At 35.2% G+C, this 13,232-nt stretch overlaps 1 protein-coding gene across 5 annotated transcripts in view; it reads right to left on the bottom strand.

The window, feature by feature from the left end:
• Positions 1-13,232, bottom strand: part of MECOM (MDS1 and EVI1 complex locus) — a 550,526-nt gene that overhangs the window by 270,220 nt on the left and 267,074 nt on the right. The gene's annotated exons all lie outside the window — the stretch shown is intronic.

Here is a 13,232-nt window from a genome sequence, read left to right as displayed (position 1 = left end):
AGATGCTCATCAGAGGTTCTTTCCTGCCTACTTCTCAGTGACACGTGTTTATAATTTCGTCTGTATTTCTTTTGCTGTGGTTTACTCTTAAGTACATCTGTTCAATTAAAATGGAAACGTGTGACGTGGCCTGGACTCAGCAACTTTCGAGCTTGTTAATGAAACATTCTAACGTTCCTGCCTTCGCTCTTTATTTGCAGAAGAAAATGATTGAAAAGTACAAATAAAAATACCCTTTAAAACACATACAAAGAAGTCGACTGTTTTGTTAATAGTTAAGAAAGGACATCATTACTGCATAAGGACATTATTTTACATGAAAAGACATTATTAAAAATGATTTACTGCCTCATGTTTGGAAACTTACAGGAAAAGTCTGATAATATATTAAACTTGTTTATTACGACTTCATATAATTTTGAATAATACTACTTTTTCCTTTGACAAGTGCAATAAACTCTACTGGTATAGACATAGGTTGATTATCACGAGTCAACTGTGTTGCTTAAAGAAACATGCCCAAACAATCAGCTTCTGACGGCTGCATCTCAAGTTATTTACACTCGCCATCATGGTAATAACTCACCATTTCTATATTAATAAGGCAGTGAAATTTATTATGATGGTATTGAAAAGTTATTAAGTACTGCATCCCAAGTGACAAAGTACCACAGCACTGTCACTATCCAAAAGCAGTTGCCCATTCATCACCTGCCTTTCCAGATGGTCCTGCATCTTTATCGCTCCCAGGTTGGTGACATCACCTGTTCACCCACTCAAAATTGATGATGAAAGCAAACAGATCTATCTTACTTACATTTACCAAATCAATTTAATTTTTACAGGCCATGGCTTGGTGACATATTGACTGTTTTCCTTAATGGCATCTACCGTATTTAATGCAAGGGTGTCATCTTTGATTGCTGGCTCGCATAATGTGTCATTTCATAATAAATTTTTCTAACATATTTACTTAATGGAAAGAATTATGATTGCCTGTCAGTTCTCTTATTAAACACAATGATAATTCTTTTCTTTTTGAGTATCATCCATTGGGCAACAGAGCTATTTTTAATCCCTCCTCATCTCTTAAGGGGGGCAATGACTTAGATATAAAGTAAGTTCAAATCAAATGCTGGGCATATGATTGGCACCCTTGATTGTGGAGCTCAGGGTAAAGGTTTTATCTCACTTACATATTATTACACAAAAACTAGATTCTCAAGAGATGCCGTGATTAATATATCAGCAATAGCTAAAGACAAATATATGAAATGCCACTACAAAAATATAGCAGCTGTGAAATTGATTTTAATGGTCCGTATGATGTCTAATGTTTACTTCTCTGGATTATTACAATCAGTTCTTTTCAGCCAGTGCTGTTATATCAGAGGTATATTAACATAAATATCTGCCTTTGTAGAAGGCTAAGATGCAGGATGAAAGACTAGTCTACTGGCCACCTGATACTCACATGTGACACCCCTTTTCTCCAAGTATGATTTACAGATCCCACCTGGTGCCCTCCGAGACAAATGTTCCTCTGACATGTGTCATCATTTCATTGTGGTGCATTTGTATTACCTGAAGGGAATAGATGACCAATGCCTACATTCAAAGAGGTATAGGGCCCATAGGACAATCACTGTAATCCCCCTGTCCCCTTAACCCCTGTCTTCTATTATGTGTATGCAAGTAAAAACAACATCACATAAACTTTAAGTTTGATTCTGAAAACAAAAGCTGGAAAAAATCCATAATAAAGAAAACCTGAGAAATCTAAGATTCCGTGTGTGTCTATTTCCTTAGATATCGCGACCTAGCCAGGAGAAACCGTGGTACAAGTGTTTTTGCAAGGCTAAGGAGGGCCAAGAGAAAAGGTTCTCTGGCCCCAGTGCCACACTGCTGACAGAGTGATACCAGTGGCTCTTGGCTTAGCCAACTGGTTCCCCCAGTGTTACTGTAGCTCCCTCCCTCTATCCCCCTGTTAAAACTAGGCATGGTCAGGGATGACCTCCAAGTTCACCTGGCCCTCTACTGAAATAATTGGGCCCCAGGATTAGTGACTTCCTGAGGAGATAGGAAGATGGAAGGACCCTGCACAGTGGACCAGTCTCCATCTGTGCTCCTACTGTTTAGTCTCCATCGAATGAGTAAAAATTAATGTGTCAACAACAGCATCCTAGCCTGGTTTATATCTCCTTAGAAACCAACGTCAGGATTTCCCACATCCCCTGTAATTGGAGTGATAGCAGCTCAAGTTACAAAGGAAAAACGAAGGAAAAAAAACCCACAAAGACAACTCGGTAACCTGCTCCTGCCCATAGCTCAGGTTCATATAAGGAGATTCTTGATGCTCATCTTCTGAGATGAACTTTTTCTAACTCACTGGCTAGGCAGAGTCTTGCCCTTGGGTGAAGTTTCCAGGAAAACAGGGATCTAAGCTGGCAGCGTTGCAAGACCAATAAGGACATCTTTTTTTGAGGGCAGCTGGCCTCTGCACCAGGGTAGAGATTCTATGCTAGCATTACACACCTGCTGAATTCCTACCACAAGAATCTAAACAAATGAAAAAAGAAAAAACAAATTATCCACACCTGTGGCTGCCAACCAGCTGGGGTTTCCGTGCCAGGCCATGCACACCTGGGAGGCCTGGGAGGTCAGCTGTAGTGTGAGCGGAAAACACCACTGTCAGCCAGTTGGTAGAAGGCACAAAGGATCTCCAATGGACCTGTGGCTTGAGCTGACTTGCCAGTCGTCACAGAAAATAGAAGTCCTGGCCAAAAAAAAATTTATGCATATTCCCTATGATTAAGGAACACTCTAGGTGCAGCTGTGGCAGCAATAAAGGAGGAAATTTCAGAAGAGAGCTATCTGTAATCATCATTCTCTGCCCATCCTTCCTTCCTGGATCAACGGCTTGGTCATCATTTATTATCCAAATCTAGTGTAACTAGTGTTACTAGGTAACCTACACTAAAATGGAAAACATTAGAATGGAAAAAGCTGTATTGGATAAGTTCATCTATATGATTTAAAATATATATTTTATATATTATGTCTTATATTATATGTTATATATAAATGTATTTTGTGTATGATATAAAACATATTATATGTTATATATAAATGTATTTTGTGTATGATATAAAACATATTTTATATTGTAATAATTTATTATAAGAATATATTATATAATTTTGTATATAATAAGAAATATATTATCTGATCATATATAATAAATTATTATATATATATTATATACAGTATATATTAAATATAGAGTGTATTGCGTATAAATATAAAATATATAATTAATAATATGTATTATTTAATTTAATGTATTATTTAATATAATGTAAATTAATGTGTAATTTAATGTATTTAATATATACACATATATATAAAAAGAGACAGAGAGGCAGAGGCCTGAGTTATAAGGGGAATGTTTGGGAGGAGATAGTCTTTGAGACCAGTCCCTGCTGGATATGTGAGGCACTGAAAGAATAAGAGAGTGAATAACAGAGATACACAGCGAGTAAGGTTTTAGGATTTTCAGAACATTATAAACGAAATCTCCTGATACTGCGGAGATTTTCTCATTTGGTCAAATGGACCCAGCTCACATGGTTGTGCGGAGTTCCTCAGGGAGGCAAGCTATTTCTGTGTCATGTTTGTTCATCTCTGACCAATACAAGAACTCCCTATACAATAAAGGCACTGTCCAATTTCTTGTGCTGTACTAAAATTTTGTTATGTCAAATATTGATTGAAAGAAATGACTAACAGGTAGCTACTAGTATCTATGTGCTCCACACACAAAATCTCTTTATATTGTTCTTCGTAATAAAGATAGCTGACAACCTCTTCCTGTTTGTGATTTTTTTGGCCTGACGATTCTCCTGATTATCATGTAGAAAATATTCTTGGGGCACCTGGGTGGCTCAGTCAGTTAAGTGTCTGACTCCTGATCTTGGCTCAGGTCATGATCTAAGTAACAGTTGGTGGGATCGAACCCTACATCAGTCTCCATGCTGATGGCATGGAGCCTGCTTGGGATTCCCTCTCTCTCTGGCCCTCTCCACTTGTTCTCTCTCTCTAAAATAAATAAATAAATTTTTAAAAGGCATTTTAAAAATATTCTTAAAAAACGTACAATATTTGACCTATCTTCAGCTTCAGCTACATTATGAAAAGCCAAAAGATATACCAGATCAAAAATGAATATGACATTTATTTACTGAATTTTCCTATAGCTGAAAAAAAAATTATTATGTGATTCTACCAATATAAATAAACTTTAAGAACCCAAGATGTTACACTAATATCTTTATTTATTGCTCAAATGAACTGCTGTATAAATTCCCTCAGTGTCCCCATTTTTCCATACTACCTACTTATAATTATTGGAAGAAATTCTTTCCATACTATTACATAACAAAATAGAGAGTAAAGAAGCTGCATCAACTCTTATACCGTTTGAAGACAATTTCCATCTGTTACTTCCTATTACTTGCTTTCTAAACTCACCCTCAAGGAAAAAGCTTAGAGAATGAAATATCCTGATGCAGTGGTCCCAAATAAGTATTCTAGAATAACAAATTATTATAAAGAACCTCTGTCACTGGATTCAAATCCTAGAAGCCATTGTCGATTCTTTTAAAAGAGGATCTGTACTGAATATTTCAAGCTTTGAATCCATGACTTTTACTATTCATTTAGTGACTTGATTTCTCTCTTGAAGTGAAGCAATAATCATGCAAATATGGGGGTGAATAAATAAGAAAGAAACTCATTTTGATACATTTTGTGGGACATACTTCCTAACGGGAGGAAAATCACCCAATATTCTTTTGAAAAATAAGTGACTCACATGCAAATTTGAGTTGGTCACCAAGGCCTGCAGGGTAAAACAAAAAGAATCTTGAATCTTGGGCAACTTTTTTTTTTCTTATTCATGGTCTTTTGCATTTCTATATAAAGTTTACAATCTACTTGTAAATTTCCACAATAAAACCTACCAGGATTTGATTAGAATTGGGCTGAGTCAATATGTTACTTTAGGAAGAATTGTTACCTTAACAACAGTTTTCTAATCAATGAGTATGATCTCTCGATTTATATAGGTCTTCTTTAAATTTTCTGCTATCAACAATGTCAACAGTAGCCAAAACATGGAAAGAGCCTAAATGTCCATCACCTGATGAATGGATCAAGAAGATGTGGTTTATATATACAATGGAGTATTACATGGCAATGAGAAAGAATGAAATCTGGCCATTTGTAGGAAAGTGGATGGACCTCGAGGGTGTCATGCTAAGCGAAATAAGTCAGGCAGAGAAGGACAGATACCATACATTTGCACTCATAGGTCTAACAGGAGAACAGGAGAAACCTAATGGAGGACCAGGGGGAGGGGAAGAGGAAAAGAGAGTTGGGGAGAGAGAGGGACGCAAAACTTGAGAGACTATTGAATACTGAAAATGAACTGAAGGTTGAAGGGGAAGGGGGAGGGGGGAAAAGAGGTGGTAGTGATGGAGGAGGGCACTTGTGGGGAAGAGCACTAGGTGTTGTATGGAAATGAATTTGACAATAAACTACTTAAAAAAATAAATATCAACATAACAAAAAATAAATAAAGAAATTTTCTACTATGTTCTGAATTTTTTGGTGTGGTTTCTTAAAAGTAGTTGTTATATTTATTTTTACATATTTGATTTTCCTAATTACACATCTTGATTGCTTGACATAATTGGAATTTTAAAGTTACACAAATTGCTTTTTCAAGTGTATATTGATCTTTTATCTGGCTGACTTAATGTTCACTTATTTTTAATATTTATAGATTTCTAAACAATCATATTATCTACAAATAGAGACATATTTACTTCATTCTTTCAAGTCTTTAGTCTTTTCATTTCTTTCTTCTTTCCATCTTGTACGGACTTGGGCATCTAGTACAATTTTGCACAGAGTACTGATAGGCGCATCCTGAATTCTATGTTGTCTTTGAGGGAATATGTCCAATGTTATTTCATTATTGCAATGTCATCTATAGCATTTTTATATGTCTATCAATTCAATAGGGTACCTTTTATTTCTAGTTTGCTCAGAGATTGAGCAATGATGAAAATATATTAGGATTTTATCTATTGAGATGTTCATACAGTTTTCCACTATGTTAATGTGAAATACTTGCATGAGTTTTGAAAAGTGTGTATTTCTTTTCTTTCAATATTACTCTTTTTAATTTTTATTAAGATATAATTGACATATAACATCTGTAATTTTTAGATGTACAACACTTTAGGGTTGTTGAGATTTTTTTTTTTTTTACAGTGGCAAACTTGTATTTAACCTGTCCTCCAAATTCCATTTTACCAGTTGTCAGAATCCAGTCCCAGATTTGACATTGCATTAGGTTGTTCTGTTTCTTTTTTCTCCTTTAATTTAAAACATTTTCACAGTCTTTTTATGCCTTTTATGACATTGAAATTTTTGAAGAATATAGCACACCCCCTTTTTAACTTTATGAATAATTTTTAATATAGTTCTGTTTTTTCTATTTGCTGTTTGTCTGGTGTATAATTTATATCATTTTTTATTTTTTATTTATTACTTTATAAAGCTAGATTAATTTCAAGTGTACAATATTGTGAGTCAACAATTCCATATGTCGCCCAGTGTTCATCATAAGTGCACTGATACTTGGGAAGCTTAAAAAAGCTTTTGATATCAGACTTGCCCACATCACTGACTATATTTTGGAAGTACCAGAAGTTGTCCAAACAGCAATAAGATGAGGAGACATGCTGAGCTCCTTCAGTAGCTTTCACGGAAGAAAGCATAAGAGCAAGCCTGGGTGGGGACAGAGCATATGCGGAGCGGGGAAGGGGTGAGATAAGGGGATTCCTAACCTCTTCACAGCTAGGTGAGCCCCGGGGAAAACCAGAGGCTTCAAGAGTAAACTTCTATTTTCTTTCAACAACCAGAGATTTAATTTCTACTATTTATGTTTGCTGAAAGCACAAAATGAATAAAATAGATTGTATCCTCTTTTCTTGATTTCATTGTATTCTAAGAGCATCTATCACATCTTCTTGGGTTCCAATGACAACAATCATGTTCAGGATCTGGCTAGGTAAACCTTACTTTTTATGTTAGCATTTTCTCAGTTATTAATTATTCACAAAGTAAAGTTGAATATTATCTTTTAAAAAACATTGCAAAAACTTAATTATTACTTTGTAATATAGGTTTTATGGTAATATACATTTATTATTAGATTACACTTTTCCTTCTTAACTACCCAGGAAACACATCCTTTTGGATAATTGATGCTCTTTCCTCCCCTCTACTGGAATTAATTTCTTTCAAAATTATTAAGACAAAGGTCTTTATTTAGTTATCTGGCTTTATGAATATGCAACTTGCCAAAGGTACTTGCTTTTTCATTAATTAATAAACATTTTCTCTGAAATCAATGCCAAACCATTGATTTCAATTTACAAATCACTGTAAAATTCATTTTTGGCCCAAGCCAACCTAGAGTGAAATAAGGGAGAAATATTGCCATTCAAAGATATTTGGTGCCTATGCCTAAAACCTCAAACTACCCCCCATTTTTCATGATTACCAAACATACATTATTTGAATATCACTCTCCTGACTCTGAACTCTGTTGTTAGATATCTTGAAAGTCTGATGTTGTTGTTGTTTTAATGGATATTCATATTTCAGTTAACATACAGATTTTATGTTCCAATACACAAGGCATCACTGCAGAACTTAAAAACAAACTTATAAATGTGAGAACAATTCCTTCTTAAATTATATAGGGAGGCACACATTCATTATAATACATTTCAGGATTACTTTACTAGAACATAATGTATTGTCAAAGCACTGCATCAAAATTATTTAATGAGTTTCTGATGCCAGTAAAATCTCTTTCCACTATTGCTTCCCATCTATTTAACAAAACATAAGAGAAATTTACTGACCACTCATGTCATCATTTTTCTATGTCTGAATATGTGTGTGCCTGAAAGGAGGAAAACGAAAGTTGAGCTCATACCTGGCATTTTAACTGATCAAAGTAAGCTGAATCAAGTACAGGGGAGAGGGATACAATAGGCTTTTGCACCTAATAGATGCATCATTAGCTGACTTACATCTACTTGCAGAGTTTTATGATGACCAATGATAAGAAAATGTGCTAAATGACAATATTACAAGGAAATGACATTTCACAGTTTTTCCAGTGACCTGTCTCAGACTATTAAAATATTTGTCACCCAAATTATTCTTTGTTTTAAAAGGAAATTTATGGGGGCGCCTGGGTGGCTCAGTCGGTTAAGCCTCCGACTTCGGCTCAGGTCAGATCTCACATTCGTGGGTTCGAGCCCCGCGTCAGGCTCTGTGCTGACAGCTAGCTCAGAGCCTGGAGCGTGCTTCCATGTCTGTGTCTCCTTCTCTCTCTCTCTCTCTGCCCCTCCCCCTCTCATGCTCTGTCTCTCTCTGTATCAAAAAAAAAATTTTTTTAAAGAAATTTATGAATCTCTCCTAAATCCTTGTTTTCATTGTTAAATAGAAAACAACCAGTGCATCCTTTTAAAATAAACCCACAGTCATATAATTAGACTATTGCAGAGATAACTGAACTTCTAGGAAACATAAAGAAAGAGCAAAAATTTATAAAACTTAATAAATGAAATATAGTTGCCCTTTGCCTTATCTAATGATTGTGCACTAGATCTATATTTTAGCCAAGATCTTGTTGTCACTGTTCACCTTCATTAAGCTCTTCTACCAGGTGGGAGGCTCTTTGGTAGGCTTTTAACGCCCAATGTCACATTTGATTCTCACAACAATCCTGATTGGATAGGTACAATTATTATCACCGAGTCACATATATGTAACTGAGGGGCACCAAATTGAGTCACTTTTCCCAAATCACTCAGCTAGCACACAGAGCCTTAAAGAGGGCTTACATCCAGAAAGTCCCATTCTAAATCCTGCTCCCCTCTCTGCCATCCAATTTCCATGTTATCACATGATGATCATTTTTACAGGAAAGCATATGAAAAAACCCTCATCTTGAACCAATAGAGTTTTTTATTATTATTCACTCAATCAGTAACTCTAAAGTTCTTAACCTAAGAGAAAGTGTACTATCTCCAATTACTTTTCAGTCCTAGAGACAATCTAGTGCTCCCCGTCTTCAAAATCTTTTTGTTAGAGATAAGTCATATGCATTGTAAGATGGCAATCACTGTCATACTCTAATATTATTTTTAAAGTTTCTGTTAATTGGGGTGCCTGAGTCGCTCAGTCGGTTAAGCGTCCGACTGCAGCTCAGGTCATGATCTCATGGTTGGTGATTTCGAGCCCCGGGTCAGGCTCTGTGCTGACAGCTTGGACGCTGTAGCCTGCTTTGGATTCTGTGTCTCCTTCTCTCTCTGTCCCTCCTCGCTCACACTCTCTCAGCTCTCTCAAAAATAAATAAATATTAAAATTTTTTTTTCAATTTTATAGTTTCTATTTATTAAATAAAGACTGGTTGGGGAGAAATCATACAAATAATGTTTTTGATATCTGTGGCTTATTTTACCTAACCATGTATTTTGGCTTATAAACCGTATTTTCAAAATACCTTATTTCTCTAAAATACAAACTCAAATGATTTTCCAAAAGTGCCTGTCTTTGGGGAAGTATATTTAACTTTTTAAAAACTATTTAAATAGATTTCAGAACAATGGTCTGAATATTATCTTTGAGCTTTCTCTTCTAAAAACTTTCTTTGAAAAGACTACCATACTTCTTTAATTTTAATTATACGATAAGTTATAGGGCAGGGCAGTTATTATTGGCTCATTGCTCAAATAAAAATACAGAAACCAGTTAATTTAAGTAGTTTCCCTAGAATTGCACCATAGTGGCAGAGTTAAGACTTGATTCTACGTGTCTGAAACCCAGATTCTAGCTTTTTCCAGGGACCTCCTTCAGCCCCCACTCCTGATCTCTTTTTATGAGTCACATGATCCTATATCCATTCACCATCTTCTATTTGCTCTTTCATTCTTCCACTCATTCCTTTGCCAATTATGTATTAAATGTCTGTTACAGAATGAATGTTTAAATCCTCCCCAAATCCATATGTTGAAGCCCTATCCCACAATATGACTGTATTTGGAGATATCTAAGGACTTTAGGTGGTAATTAAGGTTAAATGAGGTTATAAGGGTGGGGACCTCATCCAATAGGATCAGTGTCCTTATAAGAAGAAACACCAGAGCACTTTTCTCCTCCCTCAAAAGCTGTGTGTGTGTGTGTGTGTGTGTGTGTGTGTGTGTGAGCATATGCACCTAGAAATGGCCATGTGAAGACATAGCAAGAAGGTGGCTGTCTGCAAGCCAGGAAGAGAGTCCCCATCAGAAGCCAAGTCACCCGGAACTTTGAACTTGGACTTCTAACCTCCAGAATGGTGAGAAAATAAATTTCTGATAGTTAAGCCACCTAGACAGTAGTATTTTGTTATGGCAGCCTGAAGTAACTAATCCAATCTGGTTATTTCTGATAAATCACTTATCATTAGCTAGCACTACAGGCACCACAGATAAAACACAATCAAGACATTGCACTTAGAGGATAAAACTACTGATATTTTGTTCTATTAGGGAAAGTAGGCAAATAATTTGGATGTTGTACAATGCTTTAAGTTCTTTAGTTTATGAATTTACCTGGTGCTATGGTGAGGCAAAATTTAAGTACTCCTAAACTGTGCCTAGAAAGGTCAAGGATAATGTCATGGAAGAAAAGGACTTAAAGAATGAAAAGATACTTTCTAAGGATGGGAAGAAAAATGTGCTTCTCAGGTGGGAAAACCAGTGGAAGCAAAGAATAAAGGCCTGATAGAACACGGAACTATGAATCACACATGGTTGGTATGGGAGAGAGTAGAGTCAAAGATAACCCATTTTTTGGCTTCAGCAACTGGACAGATGGTAATACAATTTACTATACAAGAAATGCACACAGAGGGGAGGTTTGTAAGTAGCAAAGAGCAAGGATAGCACTGGAGATAGCAGTTATGATAGGCGGAGTTTCCATAGAGGAAGCAACACAGAATCTTATGCATAATTTCCACTCAACAATTGTTTGCTGAATATGAATTTCCTCTGTTCATGTACATTTTCCTTGGCCTAAGATGGGTTTTTTTCTCCTTAAATTTATCATTTTTAAAAATGAAGGTGTATCAAAACAAGAGGTTACACTAGCTGATCACAAGTATCTCTCCAACCAAACAGGACAGAAATCAACTACAGTTCAGGGCAATTATAACAGAAGAATGATTAAAAATGAGCACGCAGGAGTAGGGCAAGATGCCTTTGTGAAAGTGCCTTTGTTGATCATGACCGGGTTTTGTATTAACTAGGGTAAGATTAGAAGGAGGGAAAAAAAACAACACAACTAGAGTCAAGAGCTCAAGTGCTCCTCCATAGATAACAAGATTGCCAAAATCACCAAAATAAAGCCCTTTCTCTGGTTTTGTTCGTAATACATCTAGAGCAGATAATCCACACTCTCAAAAGTGAGAGCAACCATTAAAATGGTGAATCAATTGAATTCTTGAATGAGAGAGAGGGAATAGGTGATCTTTAGCCAAAGAGTCATGAACTCTTTACAGAGGTTAACTTGAATTCCAAGCAATAAAGCAACTCAGTTTTGACATAATAAAAATAATCATTTTACATTTCTCAAGGTAAGTATTTTCCTGTGAATATACTGAAGAAATGCTACTCCAAAGAGAAAAATAATTATTTTTACATTTCCTCTAAATGCAGAATTTTCCCCAGACTCATCCCCCAATCCATAGGTATCCTATTTAAAGAGACACAGTCCTACATTTATCAACCCTGTAACTGCAAAATCATTTTGTTATTAAGCCTTGGTTTATTCCAAGCCTTCTGGAGAATCTCGAGCAGTGCAGAACTTGTTGTTTAGCTCTGGAGGTTTTGTAATAAAAGTTTAATGAGTTACTTATTCTTAGAATGTTTATAGCCTTTATTTTAAGGAGAACAAAAATGACGTAAAGTTCTACGCATTTAGTTTAAAATGAATTCAACTCACATATCAGTTAATGCTACAGTGATTTTTTAAAAATCTCTTATCAATATATGTGTCTAAAAGAAATGTGACCAAACCACAACTTTCCCTGAGCCATGGCTAAGAACAAAACTAAGGAAGGATTTCTCACCTGAAATCATGTCAAATCCAGATCTTAACTCTGGTATTTTAGAATTTGGAAAATTATTTTTTTGATTAAGGCATTTTGAGAAGATTTCATAAGAGGATACATATAAACCAAATGGTCACAAACTTGAAATTAAGTCCTGAAGGCACTATGTATTTATTTCTATTTAAAATGCTGAACATTTATTCTATTAATGATCATAAATATTAAGAGAACATACAGAATAAATCTAGTTTATCTGATTTCTCTCTACCTGAAATACTATGAAACTAAAGGTCAATCACATCTCCAAAAAACACTTTCTTGCTAATATAGAAATAGCCTACACATTTTGCAAATACAGACCAGTTTTTCTAGAAATTATGATTTTAGGATTTAACCACAAAAGTTTTCATGTTAAAAAACAAATAGGATGTATAGATAGCCCCAGAGTCTGTATAAAAACTGTAAGCTCAGAATAACATAGTTATCTGTTCTTATTGAAATAAAATTGACTTAGATTTTGTAATCAGACTGTAACTTCTCATTCCTAGATATTACCAAGATGGTTTTTGTGAAAATAATGGCTAAGACCAGCAACTGATTTTCATATTGATTTTGCTGTCATTTTTATGCATGAATTATTCATTAAATCAATTTGAATATAAAAAATCACTGCAGAATTCAGCACAGTGCTCACATTCTGGAAGCATGTAGAATCAAAGCAGGGTTATCACAAGAGTGACAAAATATTTCAGAACACAAAGCAAAATGACCATGTAGAACAAGTAAAGCAAAATTAACTCAGTCACAAAATGGAGAAAACAAATGTTTCCTCCAATCTTCCAAGCCTTGCCCTCAAAGAAAAGATAAAATACAATTAACTTGTCATATGATGACAGTTGTTTGCTTATGCCACATACTATATATGGATGGCCCCATACAATGCTTTTAAATGTTAACTATAAAAACTGTATTTGTTCCCTTTGGTATGTTT

The sequence above is a fragment of the Suricata suricatta genome, chromosome 5, assembly GCF_006229205.1.
Source record: "Suricata suricatta isolate VVHF042 chromosome 5, meerkat_22Aug2017_6uvM2_HiC, whole genome shotgun sequence".
NCBI lineage: Eukaryota > Metazoa > Chordata > Mammalia > Carnivora > Herpestidae > Suricata > Suricata suricatta.
The sequence above is the reverse complement of the archived record's forward strand: the minus strand, read 5'-3'. Positions and strand labels throughout refer to the sequence as shown.